Source organism: Hemicordylus capensis, chromosome 4 (genome assembly GCF_027244095.1).
Source record: "Hemicordylus capensis ecotype Gifberg chromosome 4, rHemCap1.1.pri, whole genome shotgun sequence".
Classification (NCBI taxonomy): Eukaryota; Metazoa; Chordata; class Lepidosauria; order Squamata; family Cordylidae; genus Hemicordylus; species Hemicordylus capensis.
In genome coordinates, this window is record NC_069660.1 from 135,000,546 (window position 1) to 135,013,692 (window position 13,147).

The following is a 13,147-nucleotide window of genomic DNA, read 5'->3' on the forward strand; positions in this document are numbered from 1 at the left end:
TAGCCCTTCATGGTAAGGTCAGCCTTGAGTCAGCCAAAACCATTCCTGTCTCCTTCATAACTCTTCAGTTTTGAGCAATACACAGCTCTTTCCATTCTGAAATACTCTGCAGCTTTATTGACAGCAATGTTCCAGGATGGCACATAATGCCATGTGTTTTAATGCTTAAGTAGAAGATTGTATGCATAACTATGATGATTACAAAGATCATTGATAATAACTATTATTAGTAGCAAGCAAAGTAACCAATAAAAGGAACATAAGCAAAAGACAAGTACCTGCCCAAAGGGGCTTACAATCCAAATTTGCCTGGAACATGATGGAAATACTGGGGTGAGGGAGAAAGACTGTGGTAATGCTGGATGACTATGAATAAGCAAATGTACTTATGCTTTATTTAATTGGAGATTAAAGGCAAAAACTTCACGGAATAGGTAGGTTTTAAAGTTCTATGCCAGAGGTGCTCTGGCATAAAAGGATACAAAGAAGAATGGGTTGAGCCAATTAAGAGGAACAGAGCTTTGTATGGCTTTTAGTGGTAGTGCTGGAGGAGCAAAGGTCATGAGGCAGGGATATATCAAGATGAATCCATGGGCAAAGCCATGGAGTTTTAGAATTAAGGACAAGAAAATTGTGCTTGATATGGCAGGAAGTGGGAAGCCAGTGGGTCATCACGGGGTCTGAACAATGAAAGAACCAAATGATTGTGGTAGCAGAGTTCAAAAGAGAGTTGAGAGTTCAAAAGCATGACAAAAGAAATCCAGAGAGAAGAAGATAGCAGTAGTCAAGGCAGGTGATAATTTGGGCTTTTGTCAGGGGTGGAGAGGAAGGTGTTGATTTTTGGAGTCTTGAACAGCAGAAACTGTCATGGCTTGGTGACAAATTGAATACTTGAATAATCTCAGCATGAAACTTCTGGCCTCTGATCAGCAGCACTGATGTGCTGGCAGTAGTATGAGGAACTATAGGAGAAAGTGGTTTGAGCAAACGAAGAGGAAGAGAAATCAAGAAGAGTGTTCCGCAATCTCGACCAAAATTGAAGGTGGATCGTATCTACTGCCTTCCTTTTATTCCTACCCCCGTTTCAAATACAAATCTTCAGATGAAGGACACATTGAGGAAGGTTATTATGACTTTGAGGAAGGCTCCCATCTTTTGACAAAAATCCAATCTTCCATATAATTTCCATGCAAATATGACTTAACTTTCCTAAATGTAAACTGAGAGCTTCTTGGGCAATCCTGCTTCTATCCACTATTTATTATTTACCAAATGTGTATCCTTTTGGGCTTGTTACAGTTTATCTTTAGAGTTGCTTTTGAAATTCTCTCTCTCTGAATTTTTCTCAGAATTTGAAGTTCTGCATTACCGAGAAATAGGAGAGGGAATTTCCTCTTAAAAGAAATCAATTTCTCATGGAAAAACTGTTTGCCATTCTCAAGAGTACATCCATTTCCAGCAGTGGCAACATCACAAGAAACAGGAACACAAAAGTGGCAAAGTGTGTTCCTGGAAAGTTGTATGTTGCCCCACATATTAGATTTCTGAAAGAAAAAGAATGCTATATTTCACATTAATGTTCTCATTCTGAACATACATGGAGGTCAGCCCATGGAGAACTGCACTTTATATGTACTGATCTTTTTCTATACATGGACTGATGATAATAAAGTACTATTTTAAAAAAGTTTTGTGGTAACTTTTCTTTAAGTTACCATGTGGGTCCAGCGAAGTAGATGGGGAGCCACACATTGCCCCCCCCACTGCCTTTCTCTGGCACCATCTACCAAAATGAGTGTCTACTATGCAGATCCCAAATATTTCCTGCGTAAAAATTCATCTTCTGTAACAGTGTATTATGCTACTGTTTTTGTTTTATCTCAGCCACAGGCATACACACCATATTTGGAAGCTGATTTTCTTGTACAGAGCAACAGAATTTTTTTCTAGATAGGTGAGCATGTTGCTTAATTAAACACTGACCTGTGTTAAAGGTTACCCTAGTCATTTCCTGATGCCTGTGTTGTGTGCTTTCAGTACACAAACCCTGTTGCCATCACCTTAACATATGTCTGCAGGGAAATCATGTTCCTGAAAGGTAAAGTTTTGTAAACATAGAGGGAAATTTGATAAAGAAAATGTATGAATACTGCTAACATTTAACAGAGTGGAGGAAATATTCAGCAATTTGCAAGTCAGAAATATAACCATCCTTTTTGAAACCTAAGGGACTCATGAGAATGGCAACATGTAAAGCTTGAATGTGTTATAGAATTCCTCAACAATACATTATATGATTGTCCTCCCCCCCCCTTGTCTGCTGTTACCTGATCTAAACATCAGCTGGATAAAATGCTTTGCTTGCAGTGGTGTGTGTGTGTGTGTGTGTGCCTTGCTTATGCAAATTCTTATCACCCTGAATTGGAACTCATGTGTCTTAATTTAAAGTTATGCTACTTTACCATGGAAGACAGGGCATATACTGTATGAAGTGGTCCTGGCTGAATAATCTGTGATGCTTAGTGCTATTTTACTTAGACCTGTAGCAAGATACTCTCATATAATGATCAAACATATTTCCAGCAACAAATCTGAGATATTATATGCCCTTGTGTATCTGTAGAGGTAAGAGTAGTCTTAAGAAGATATATAGTCCCGAGAGAGAGGACAGGATGTGGTGCTTTTAATCAGTGGATGCTAACTGGCCAGAAATGCTGCAAGGCAGGAAGACATTGTTGAAGCAAGCAGGTGGGCTTTATGCAGTTGCTGGAAATATTCCATCCCCTGCATCTGAAAGCTTTTGGCCTCTTCCACTCAAATGATCTGAAATGATGCCCGTGGTAGGCATAGAAAGGCAGCAACAAGAAAGATCAAGGCACTAAGAGCCACCAGCAAAGACTTAATTTCTTAGGCATTTATTTTATTTTATTTTATTTATTTATTTATTTATTTATTTATTTATTTATTTATTTTTACATTTCTATACCGCCTTTCGTTAAAACAAAACCCCAAGGCGGTTTACAAAAATTAAAACATACAATAAAAAGCAGTAAAAACATCAAGCTAAAAACAAGCATAAAAACAAGACAACAGATAAAAACACACAAGAACAGCAGTATAAGACAATTATGTAAAAGCCTGGGTAAAAAGCCAAGTCTTTAAAAGCTTTCTAAAAGCTGTGATTGAGTCCGAGGAATGAATGGCCACTGGGAGAGCATTCCAGAGTATAGGAGCAGCAACAGAGAAGGCCCTGTCCCGAGTGCACGAAAGCCGGGCCTCCCTCATTGTCGGCACCCGGAGCAGGGCCCCCCCAGATGTCCTTGTCAAGCGGGCAGCAACCCTTGGGAGCAAGCGGTCCCTCAAATACCCCGGGCCCAAACCATTTAGGGCTTTAAAGGTCAAAACCAGCACCTTGAATTGGACCCGGAAACAAACCGGCAGCCAGTGCAGCTCTTTCAAAATGGGGGTGATATGTTCCCAATGGGCAGCTCCGGATAAAACCCTCGCTGCCCCGTTTTGCACTAGCTGCAGTTTCCGGATATTCTTCAAGGGCAGCCCCACGTAGAGTGCGTTACAGTAATCCAGCCGCGACGTGACTAAGGCATGGGTAACCGTGGCCAGACCTGCCTTCTCGAGAAAGGGACGCAGCTGGCGCACCAGCCGAAGCCATGCAAAGGCACCCCTGGCCACCGCCTCCACCTGAGCCTCCAAAAGCAGTGCCTGGTCCAGTAGTACCCCCAAGCTGCGTACTTGCTCCTTCAAGGGGAGTGCAACCCCATCCAGAACCGGTAAAATCTCCTGATCCCGATTGGCTCTCCTACTGACCAACAGTACCTCCGTCTTATCCGGATTCAATTTCAGTTTGTTAGCCCACATCCAACCCATCACGGCCTCCAGCCCCCGATGCAAGACATCCACTGCCTCTCTAGGATCAGATGACAAGGAGAGATAGAGCTGAGTGTCACCCGCATATTGCTGATAACTCAGTCCAAATCCCTGGATGACCTCTCCCAGCGGCTTCATGTAGATGTTAAACAGCATGGGGGACAAGACCAAGCCCTGCGGGACCCCACAGGCCAACAACCACGGGCCCGAGCAGTAGTCCCCAGCACCACCTTCTGGACCCTCCCCTCAAGAAAGGACCGGAACCACTGCAACGCAGTGCCTCCAATTCCCATACTCGAGAGGCGGCCCAGAAGGATACCATGGTTGATGGTATCGAACGCCGGCGAGAGGTCCAGCAGAACCAACAGGGACGCACTCCCCCTGTCTATTTCCCAGCGTAGGTCATCCACTAGAGCAACCAAGGCAGTCACAGTCCCATACCCAGGGTGGAAGCCAGATTGAAAAGAGTCCAGATAATCCGTATCATCCAAGACCCTCTGCAGTTGGGACGCCACCACATGCTCCATCACCTTGCCCAAAAAGGGCAGGTTAGACACAGGTCTATAATTGTCCAGGTTGGAGGGATCAAGGGAGGTCTTTTAAAATAGAGGTCTTACCACCGCCTCCTTAAGGCACGATGGCATCCTGCCCTCCCTTAATGAAGCATTAACGATCACCTCCAGCCATCTGCCTGTCCCCTCCTTGGCAGCTTTTATTAGCCATGAAGGGCAAGGGTCAAGAGCACACGAAGTTGCCCACACACTGCCCAGGATCTTGTCCACATCCTCAGGCCGCACCAACGGAAAAGAATCCAACACAACGGGACCAGATGGTACCAAAGGCACGTCTGCCGGAACTGCCAAAACTGTGGAGTCCAGGTCAGCACGGATGCTAGCGACTTTATCTGCAAAGCGACAGGCAAACCGATCACAAAGAGCTGTAGATGACTCCTCCCCCATTGCCTGGGGGGATGTGTGGAGCAAAGTTTTCACCACACGAAACAGCTCTGTTTGTCTGCACTGAGCAGACGCAATGGAGGCAGAGAAAAAACATTTCTTCGCCGCCCCCACCGCCACGGCATAGTCCCTAAAATGGGCTCCAGCCCGTGTTCGATCGGATTCGTGACAACTCTTCCTCCAGCGTCGTTCTAGCCGTCGTTCGAGTGGCTTCATTGCCCTAAGCTCCGAGGAAAACCAAGGAGCAGAACGGGCTCCACCAAGCCGGAGAGGGTGCTTGGGGGCATCCATGTCAATAGCCCGGGCCATCTCTCCATTCCAGAGATCAACCAAGGCCTCGACAGGGTCACCAGCTCTGGACACTGGAAACTCCCCGAGGGCCATCTGAAATCCAAGCAGATCCATAAGCCTCCGGGGGAGGACCATTTTAATTGGCCCACCACCCCTGCAGAGGGCAGACGGAGCAGTCAAACTAAACCTCACCAGGTGATGATCTGTCCATGACAAGGGAGTGGTCTCAAATTCCCCCACCTCCAGATCATTTATTTCCCGGTCGGCAAAAACCAGATCCAGAGTGTGTCCCGCCACGTGGGTAGGGCCCAATACCAATTGAGACAGACCCATGGTTGCCATGGAGGCCATGAAATCCTGAGCCGCACCCACTAGGGGGGCCTCAGCGTGGACATTGAAATCCCCCAAAACAATAAGCCTGGGGGAACCCAAGGCCATCTCCGAGACCACCCCCGCCAGCTCAGGTAGGGAGACTGAAGTGCAGCGAGGTGGTCGGTACACCAGCAGAATCCCCAGCCTATCTCGGAGGCCCACCCTCAAGGACAAACACTCGAAATTCTGAGATTGCCTGACCGGGCACCTGGAAACGGGAAGGGTCTCTCGAAAGATGACTGGAACGCCTCCTCCCCGACCCTCGAGGCGGGGCTGCTGCATGATCTGGAAACCTGGAGGACAAAGCTGAGAGAGACCAATCCCGCCCAGCGCATCCAACCAGGTCTCCGTCATGCATACCAGGTCAGCACGCTCATCCACAATCAAATCGTGGATGAGAGATGTTTTTGCGTTAACTGACCTGGCATTCAGCAGCAGCACCCTAATCCTCGAGGGAGTGTTCTCAGAGCTCCCTAGGGTCAGAGGGTTGGGAGAAGGGCCGGAAAAAGGAACAGGCCTCAATTGCCTGGACCGTTTTCCCCTGTAACGGCCTGCCCAACTCCCACCATCATACCTCCCTCTGCCCGCTACCCATGATATTGCTGCCCCCACTCCAGACCCACTTTTTCGCTCTCCCAGACACTTCCCCCCAGACTAACCCACCACAGATTCTTGGCTTAATTTAAAACCAGGAACAGACTTATACAATCTCTGCTGACTTCTTGCTTGGAGGAAGACGAATCTTCAAGGCAGGAGGAAAAGGTCTTCAGGGCCCCAGGCAGCTCACCCCACGGCTGAGAGCCACAAGGACAAGAGCCCTTGTGCTCTCGCCAAGAGGCTCACGCCCCTGGCTCAGCCTGAGCTTTAAAGCAGCAGAGGCTGAGGGTAGATGGCACACACCTGGAGAAAAGGTGGGGCAGAAGCCAAAGCACAGTCACTGCCTTGCCCAAGATGTTCCCTCTTCCCCCAAAGAGAAGGCATGAGCCAAAGGGTGATTTTTAGCTATTTATAAATAGCCCAGGGTTTGTGGGAGTCAACAAGCAGAGAGTAGACGGAGCTTTGTATAATGTTAGTAAAGAGTAGAGATCATTTCGTCAGGGTTTCTCCCAGTCTGAGGCTATGGAGCATGGCAATGAGAGTAGTCTAGAATCCCACAGTTAAAGAACACTAACTGCTAGTACAGATGCTTTGCTTGTGGAAATTTGGTTTTTGAAAGAACTGCTATATGCTGAAGCCCTCTATTGTGGGTTTCTATATTTCAAAAATTGAATTGGAAAATATTTTATTTTCCTTGACATTGTTGGATCTACAGAAGCATAGCTGGCCTAATCTAAGCCTTCAAGAGGAAGTGAAATGAATGTTCAAGAAACTTGTGGTCAGTTATGACTGTGGATGGGGGAATAGATACAGGCATATAAATTAAAAGAAGAACCATCCTAGGCTGCTCTCTCTTTGATATCATTATTCTGTGAGAGAGCTTTGCTGGCATATGAAATCGTAGACACATGGCCATATGGATTAACCTGTGTGAGAACTTCTCCCAGGAGTTCCTGGAACACAGTTGCAAATGAAATAAGAATCTCTCCATCTCTGGTTGTTTTAAAACAACTTTTGAAAACACATCTGTTACATCAGGCTTTAAGTTTTTAATGTTTTAAAGTTTTAAAGTTTCATTTATGGTAATTTAAATCTGTTTTATACGATGTTTAGGTTTTAGTAGCTGTTTGTTTAGATGGTAAACCACCCTGAGATTTTATATAGGGTGGAATATAAATGTGTTAATTTTTTTTTAAAAAAAAATCCATCTCTTGCAAGGGTGTTCTTTATCTCAGTACATGCAGTTTGATGTTTGTCTGACTATTCCTGTTTGATCTTTTTGTGTGAGTGAGAGAGATTCAAGAGAGGCTGTAAGACTGTAGGTAGCCTTGTATGAAAATGCTACAATAATTTGCAAGTTCTGTGAACTAGGAACCAAGGCAAATATTTATATATTACTTTTCAACAAATGTTCTCAAAGCAGTTTACACAGAAAAATAAATTAATAAATAGGAAGATGGTTCCTGTCCCCAAATTAGTGCACCATGGAATTCTGAATATCATTTATGTAATGGTGGTCAGCGAAACAACGTCTTTAGAAAAGAGATATCCAAAGAAATCCTAGGTATTTTTTGTTTTTTAAGTTCAGATTCTCCTCATGCAGTCACTGTAAGGGTGTTACACGGTGAGTGTCATGCTCCTTGCACACCACAACTCTTTCCTCTAGAATCCACACTGGCGGCAAGAGTGGTTAAAACCCCTCCACAAACCAGCAAAGAAACAAAACTCCCTTCTCAATAACAGAATGCAAAAGAAAAAGGAAAAGGCCTACAAGACACAGAGAGGACAAAAGGAAGGCAATTGACAGAAACAAAGACATACCACTCTTCTAACCAGGTTTCTGTCTCTTCCTTTCTTGGAATTCAGAATTTTTCTTTATAGAGTTAACATACTGTGTAACACAAGAGTTGTGTAGTCACTTGCTTTTGAGTGCTTCAGCTATCTCATCTACTATACAGTCTCTTAGCAATGCCTGAAGGAGTGACGCGGCAGCCATTTTGTGTGCTTCTTATATTCAGTGGCACAGCATACATTTCCAAAAGTGACTGGTTCTTCTTCCAGTTTTATGAGCTTCTGCTTTTGTTGTTATCAATATGTTTCCTGCTTTTCCCAAATTTGCTGTTCATGACTCCCACTCTATATTGGGACCTAGATTATGATCACTGGCTTAAAAGACTGGGAAATCTATTTCTTGTGATAAAGGAAAGTGACCCCACCACCAAGTGGCCAATACTGTTACATTTTGCAGGCAGTGAAATTCACCAGGTTTTCAAAACATTACCTGATACGGGAAATAGCGAGGATTATGAAAAGGCAAACACTCACCAAGCATTTTAAGTCCTGCAAAAGCATAGACTTTGATCAGTATACAGGAGAACCCCATTATTTGCAGGGGTTCTATTCCATGGGGAGGGGCGCAGATAGCGAATCCATGGATGATGGAACATTAGGGCTATGGGAATCGGGTGGTTAGGTTCCCAGACTGCCCAAAATTGCCAAACACCAGCCAAAAATAATTCTAACGCTAACCCATCCATCTTTAGCCATGCAGTATGTGTCTGAACAGATTGCCCAATGAGTTTGTTACCACTGTGGTTGGTCTTATCACCACAAAGGTGTTTGCCCTGCCAGGTGCACAACTTGCCATGGCTGTGGGGAAAAGAACCACTGTACAAGAGTCTGCAGATCCTCACAGATTATCTTGTGTCCTCGCCAGCAGGATCATGGGCAGGCAAATGCTCTTCAGGCTGATCTTCCTGAGGAAGATAACTCATAAATCTATACTTTCTGTTCTCCAGTGCCAGCAAATTCTGAACACAAGGGTCTGCTGCATCACTATATTTTCATAGAAGGACACAAAGTCTGTGTTTTAATTGATGCAGATGCAACTATAAATGTGATGGCCCAGTGTGACTATGATGCACTTCCTCAGAAACTGAGGAACCAATGCTGGTGCACTCAACCATTAAAGTATACCCCATGCAACTCCTACTCCATTGCCTCTGTATGGCATGTTCTGTGTAACATTTTACCTTCCAGGGGATATCTGTTATACGTCCAACGTATGTTGTACCTAGTGGCGATATCTTGATCACCTATGACATGGCTAATGCCTTGGGACTCATCACAATGCTCTGGACTATATTCTCTGATCCACTCCCTTTAAACCTACACCAGTATGAGCATGTTTCAAGGCATCAGAAAGTTGAAAAGGAAGCAAGTAAAATTTCACTTTGATGAAACAGTTCAACCAGTTACCCTGCCACACAGACATATTCCTTTCCATATTAGGAAATGGGTTGAAGAATTGAGATACTTGGTGGAACTTGATATCATTGAGCATGTGGATGGCCCTACCCGCTGGGTATCCCCCATAGTTGTTGCCCCAAACCCTAAAGAGCCAGGCAAAATCAGGATATATGTGGACATGTGCCTCCCCAATTGAGCCATCAAGCAGGAGAAACACATGACTCCCACTGTGGATGACATCATTGCTGATTTTAATGGAACCAATTTCTTTTCCAAGCTTGATCTTACTGCTGGTTACTAGCAACTTGAACTCCCCCTGATTCAAGATATATCATAACATTTTCAACTCATGTGAGCCTTCACTGCTACAAATGCCCCAGTTTGAGCATTTATTCTGCAGCAGAAATATTTCAGAATACAATTCCCGAATAGGGATGTGCACAGAACCACAGAAGTGTGGTCCGGCACTGGGGGGAGTGTGTCTTTAAGGGTGGTGGTGGTAGTACTTACCCCCCCACCACCACTCTTCCCCCTCTGGTGCTGGTGTTTCTAAAAATGTTCTTGGGGTGGCAGAGTTCCACCCTCTAACTCCCTCAGAGTTCCTCCCTCTCCGCCAGCGGCAGAGACGAGCATGTGCGCTGCAAAGGGCGCATGCGTGCCGACAGCTATTTCTAATTTTACTCTTTTCAGACAACAACATGGGCAGGGGTGGCAGGGAGGAACTCTGCCGCCCCAAGAACGTTTTTAGAAATACCAGCGCCGGAGGGGGAAGAGCGGCGGGGGGGGGGGCTAAGTACTACCACCCCCGCTTAAAGACACACACACACACCCCTCCAAGCCACCAGACTGCCGGAACTCCAGACTGGTCCAGAGGCCTTTTCTATGGCCTCGGACCGGTTCCATGCACACCACTATTCCCGAAGTGCTCGCTGGACTCCCAGGTGTGCTTAATGTCCATGATGATATTTTGGTGTTTGGCCCTGCAGAAGAGGAGCATAACTCTCATCTTACTGCAGTCTTATGGCATCTGCAGGAGGCAAATCTGACCATTAACCCGAGCAAAAGTGAATGTTAAAAAAAACCCACCTTGGGTTTTTTTGGCTATATCTCTTCCAAAGATGGCATCTCTGCTGACCTCCAATGCTTCACTACTCCCACTGAAGTTCAAACCTTTTGGGCTTTGCAAATTATTGTGGCAGATTCATCCCATGGCCTGCTGTACTGGCTACAGGTCAATGGGGAAGTTGAGAGGTTCATGGGGATGCTCAAGAAAGTTCTCCAGATTGCCACAGCAGAGGGTGCCCATCTGAAACAAGAATTATTTCATTTCCTCCATAGCTACAGGTCCACTCCCCACTGGTCTACCAGTGTGGCCCCAGCTACCCTTATGATTGGCAGAAAGTTTGGACAAAACTGCCTCAGCTTGGCACTCCATGTCAGGACACTGTTTTACATCAACGTGATGAACATGCAAAGAGTGTGATGAGACAGTAAACTGATCGATGCAGGTGAGCCTCTATACTATCATTGAAAGTGGGTGACATGGTTCTAGTGAAAAACCTTTGGCCTTGGAGCAAACTAACTGCCCTTTTATCCTGCACCATATTAAATAACACTGATGAAAGGTACCATGATCACAGCCCAGAGGGGTAAATTCACCAGAAATGTATCTCACTTCAAACCAGTACAGAGCACACATAAGACTTCATGCTCAGATGATGAAGACTCCATACCCAGTGACAATGTCATCCCATCCAGCGCTCCTGATCCAGAAGTGTCTGCAATGCCATTCATGTTACCCACAAGGATCAATCGTCAAACTCCAGACTATTTGCAGGACTATACCACATAGCAGTAGCTATGTGGACCAACTTTTGATCTGTGTTCTTACTTTATGTGTATAGTTTTATGTTCCGAATTTTGTTAGTATTTTGATGGGACTGGTCTTTTATTTGTGGGGGAAGGAGGGATGTGATTTTTTTGTTGTTAACCCATTTCTTGATCCAAGCCAGCTTTTGAATGGTGCTTTAGTTACTTTTATTCCAGTCCTGGAACAGAGGCGGGGCTAACAAACAGCCAGCAGCAGAACACTGGAAGCAGACTGCATGTGCCTCTCTGTAAATAATATCTAATTCAATAAACCATTAATATTCCTGATTCTTCTCCAAAGCCTTGTGCTTGTATACCACAGCTCTTTCCTCTGGATTCTACAACAGCCATGAAAAAATGTTTCTCTGGCAGGGCAAGTGCCTTTAAGAAAATATTGTTGACTTCTTTGGAAGAAGCTGCTGAAGATGTGGAAAGAAATATCTAGTTGTAAAAATATTTTTCCATGTACTTCTAACCTTTCTTCTTCTCCTACTCCTTTCTTTTATTTTTGCCTTGTTTTTGGTCTTCCTGTGTATCACTTTTGTTGCCAGTGGCAGGAATCAGGAGAAGGCTGGGGATGAGCCCATGAATGAGACTCGGAGGGCAGAGCAGTCTTAACACACTTAGAGTTTAATGGGCTGGTTCTTTGCTTCTGTCTTTCCTTCTAGAACTTTCCTTGCTTTTCTCAATCAAAGTCCTGAGATGGCCTAGTCTTTGATTGACCCAGGGCATTCCAGAATACTGACCTAGACCTAGCAGTGGATTAGTCAGAAACATCACACTGACAATTTGGGATGTGCATGGAACTGGTCAGTCCAGTTCGGTTCATATCTGAACTGGATTTGAACTGCTCTTGGGTGGTTCAGTTCAGGCTCAAATGAGCCCGGGCTCGGTCTGGCCCAGCCATCGAACCTGCTCAATGGCTTGACAGCCATACTTGTAAAGGGGAATCCAGCAAGGATCCCCCTTTACAAGTAAAGGGCTTGGGGGGGGGCATGTGAGGGGAAGATTCCACCTTTAATCTTTAAAAATACTCCATTGCGTGGCAGGATGGGAGTGGTGGCAGATGTACCAGCTGCAGGATGGGGGCGTTATCTGGAAGGAAAGCTGGTCTCTAGGAGAAGAGCTGGTCTTGTGGTAGCAAGTATGCATTATTCCCTTTGCTAAGCAGGGTCCACCCTGGTTGCATATGAATGGGAGACTACATGTGTGAACACTGTAAGATATTCCCCTTAGGGAATGGAGCCGCTTTGGGAAGAGCATCTGCATGCTTGTATGCTGAAGGTTCCAAGTTCCCTCCCTGGCATCTCCAAGATAGGGCTGAGAGAGACTCCTACCTGCAACCTTGGAGAAGCCACTGCCAGTCTGAGTAGCCATTACTGAGCTAAATGGACCAGTGGTCTGACTTGGTAGAAGGCAGCTTCCTATGTTCCTGTGTTCCTATGTTCCATACCTGGGATCGAGCCATGGGGCGGTGGAGGCAGCAGTGGGAGCTTTTTCCAGCTCCCTTCCTGTCTCCCAAATGGAGCGCGGGCTAGTCTGCAGCCCATTTGGGGCCTTTCTATGCATGCACAGAAAGCCCCAGATCAGTTACAGGCCAGCCTACTCTCCATTTGGGAGGCAGGAGGGAAGCTGGAAGGATCTCTCACCACCCCCATCTCACTGTGCAGCGGCTTTAGGAGGTTAAAAGGGAGCTTTCCCTTCACCCCCCACTGCAGCCCTTGCTGCCCCCATCCCACTGCACAGCAGTGTATTGTTAAAGATTAAAGGAGGAAGTTTCCCCTCACCCTCCCACCGCCGCCCTCGCCACTCTCCCTGCATCATTCACCGCCTCCTCATCACGCCGTGCAGTGATGTGTTCTTAAAGAATAAAGGGGGGACTTTCCCCTCCCCCCACCGCAGCCCTTTACTTGCACAGGGGAATCCTT

General features: G+C 45.8%; 1 long non-coding RNA gene across 1 annotated transcript in view; it reads left to right on the forward strand.

The window, feature by feature from the left end:
• The window catches only part of LOC128322019 (uncharacterized), a 33,210-nt gene extending 21,703 nt beyond the window's left edge, over positions 1-11,507 (forward strand). Inside the window, exon 2 of the long non-coding RNA XR_008305476.1 lies at positions 10,689-11,507. This is a non-coding gene — a long non-coding RNA (uncharacterized LOC128322019). The remainder of the gene's footprint in view (positions 1-10,688) is intronic.
• Positions 11,508-13,147: the final 1,640 nt, after the last annotated feature.